General features: G+C 41.6%; 1 non-coding gene across 1 annotated transcript; it reads right to left on the reverse strand.

Annotated features, from left to right (window-relative positions):
* Nucleotides 1-1,238: 1,238 nt before the first annotated feature.
* Nucleotides 1,239-1,379, reverse strand: LOC116540960. The gene has a single exon (XR_004264658.1). It is a non-coding gene; the product is annotated as a U4 spliceosomal RNA (small nuclear RNA).
* Between the last annotated feature and the right edge of the window lie 1,865 nt (nucleotides 1,380-3,244).

Below are 3,244 nucleotides of genomic sequence, written 5' to 3' on the forward strand. Positions count from 1 at the left end.
GCCGAGGCAGGAGAATCCCGGGAGGCGGAGGTTGCGGTGAGCTGAGATTGCTCCATTGCACTTCAGCCTGGGCAACAAGAGCAAAACTCTGTTTAAAAAAAAAAAAAATCACATCTTCATGACAGAAAGTACTTTTGCAATGTAGAGCCATGTACCTGCTGAAGGGAGCCTTCTACTCTCCTGCACAAACTGTGGAATAGATAGGGTGTATATTCTTGCTATTTACATTTTGAAACAGCTTCCAGTTCCTAAAGGCAATTCTGAGTCAAAATAGACAAATGAAATGTTCAACTAACACAAATGATTTACATATATATTTCAAAGAAGTAGAGGAAATATTTAAATATAAAAGTTTTCAAATTAAGTGCCTTATGAAAATAGAAAACAGCAAAAAATCTTCCCTTATTTTAAAGAGAAAGCATTAAACCTCTTCCTAATTTGTATCTGTACTAAAAATATAAAAAATAGCTGGGCGTGGTGGGACCCACCTGTAGTCCAGGTACTTGGAAGGCTGAGGTTGCAGTGAGCTGAGATCATGCCACTGCACTCCAGCCTGGGCAAGAGTGAGACCCTACCTCAAAATAAATAAACAAACAAACAAACAAATAAAAGTTCTTTTCTGCCATTTTTTGAGATTCTCAAAGATCTTATATGGTTGGTATTATTCTCGTTACAATATTTCTTTAGGATTAAGTAACTTCATACCTAAATCTACATTTGTTTTATTTGACAAAGTTTAGACAGAGCCCCAGGACAGTAACAACAATTCTATCCTCAAAAAGAGGCTCCCCACCCCCTTCTATCCCAACTTTAACTGCATCTGACTTTGAGTCCCCAGCTTTCCAAGGCTCTGCAGCTTCTCTCAGTATAAACGGTTCTTCCATGGCTGAGGTGTGTAGGCTGGGACACATGCAAGGGTGGCTCATCAGCAAAAGACCAACTAACTTGGTGTTCAATGACCTCCTCTTGCGGGCTCAAGATTGGCCCTAGCTTGAAGTCACTGGGTTTGGGCTTCCATTTTCCAATCAGGGTAGTTCACTTGATTTTATATTTTAAAAAATAGTGTTTGAATAATCTAGCAAAATTACTCAAACTCAGTGCTTATGAAAGAGAATTAAATTGTAAGGCATTTACATTTTATATCTCAAGAACAAGAAAACAACAAAAACAAGTGTCTATCCCTTTCAGACAAATAAACACATGACTTTTTTTTTTTTTTTTTTTTTTATATATGTCAGTCTCCGTAGAGGCTGTCAAAAATTGCCAGTGCCGACTGTATTGCAAATCGTCACGGCGGGCCATCGGGAAAAGTTTTCAATTAGCAATAATCATGCCTTGGATAAACCTCATTGGCTATGATACTGCCACTGCACAAAGCTAACACATCACTTATTTCTATAAAAAAATTATTTAACAGGCCCGACACAGTGGTTCACGCCAGTAATCCCAGCACTTTGGGAGGCCAAGGTGGGTGGATCACGAGGTCAAGAGATAGAGACCAGCCTGGCCAACATGGTGAAACCCCGTCTCTACTAAAAATACAAAAATTAGCTGGGTGTGGTGGCACGCGCCTGTAGTCCCAGCTACTTGGAAGGCTGAGGTGGAAGAATCGCTGGAACCCAAGAGGCGGAGGTTGCAGCGGGCGGAGATTGTGCCACTGCACTCCAGCCTGGTGACAGAGCAAGACTCGGTCTCAAAAACAAAAAGAGAGAGAGGAAAAAAGAAAAATTAGCTGGGCATGGTGGTGCACCTGTAGTCCCAGCTACTCTGGAGGCTGAGGTAGGAGAATTGCTTGAACCCGAGAGGCGGAGATTGCAGTGAGCCGAGATCGTGCCATTGCACCCCAGCCTGGTGCCTGGCGACAGAGCAAGACTCTGTCTCCAAAAAAAAAATTGCATTAAACTTATTCAGATGACATGCGATAGAAAAGAGATTCATATGTTCTTATGGAAATGTATTTATTTTCAATAGCCCTAATAGGAGATATATTTCCTATTTTTCCCTGGTAGCATTCTCAAACTAAGCCCTGGGATTCTGTTTGAAATCACCCCCAAAAAAGGACAGACCAGAGAAACAACTACACTCACTTTTGTGAGGAAAAAAGTAAATAAGAATTTTTAACAAATAAAATATATGACCTTTATATGTTTTTTAAATTCACCTCTTTGATGCCCTTTGTAAACTTGTTCTTACCTTTTGAGCTCTCTTAATAAAATTCAATTTATAGTTAATGAAAACCCAAGATAAAATTCAATTTATAGTTAATGAAAACCCAAGATAGAAATAAGTGAACATATCTTTTCAAGGTGGCAAACTAAGTGGCAGTACTTGTTGGAACAGACATACATCTGGCTTAAGCATCAAAGCAGGCAACCTTATTACCTGGGACATTCCCCCACCCTGCTCCTACTCACTGGAGTGCTGAATAACCACCTTCCCAGAAGACACTGCACTGTGCCTTACTGTGTGTTCCAAGTGCTTTATTGTTTTGCAGGTTCTTGCTCTGCGTTCCTGGGGTCAGTTCTTTTGTCCTTCAAGACAGTTTTTCTCCCTTCACAAATATGAGAATCCAGAGGACAAAAATTATTTGTCTTTTTCTCAGAATACCAGCATCTGACTGGCTGACCAGCCATGTGTCTTCATAAAATTAAAACTGGGGCTGGGGAAAGAAAATCTTAAAATCCCAAAAGGTTCTTTTTTTGGGAGGAAGGGTAAGCCAGGGTATTCTTCTCAGCCTGAGTATTCAGTGCTCTCCAGAGAAGCTACACTCCCGCCCTTAAGGGTATTCTCTAGAAGGAGACGACCAAGGGGCTGATATTCACCAAACCTTCCAAGAAACAAAAAGATTTGTGTTTACCTTGTGCCATCCCAGGATAGTTCTAAAACTCGAGGCTAGAAAAAGACCAGAGTGTGGCTGAGGACATATTGGCCCATAAAGTTTCCAAAGGGAAACCTCAATTAAAGATGTCCTGGCTGGTCACGGTGGCTCAAGCCTGTAATCCCACCAATTTGGAAAATAAAGCTGAGCAGATCACCTGAGGTCAGGAGTTCAAGACCAGCCTGGCCAACATGGTGAAACCTCATCTCTACTAAAGATACAAAAAATTAGCCAGGCATGGTGGTGCACACCTGTAGTCCTAGCTCCTTGGGAGGCTGAGGCAGGAGAATTGCTTGAACCCAGGAGCCGGAAGTTGTAATGAGCCAAGATTGTGCCACTGCACTCCAGCCTGGGTGACAGTGAGAC

This window comes from Sapajus apella, unplaced genomic scaffold (assembly GCF_009761245.1).
Source record: "Sapajus apella isolate SASKATOON/1434 unplaced genomic scaffold, GSC_monkey_1.0 scaffold146, whole genome shotgun sequence".
Lineage (NCBI taxonomy): Eukaryota > Metazoa > Chordata > Mammalia > Primates > Cebidae > Sapajus > Sapajus apella.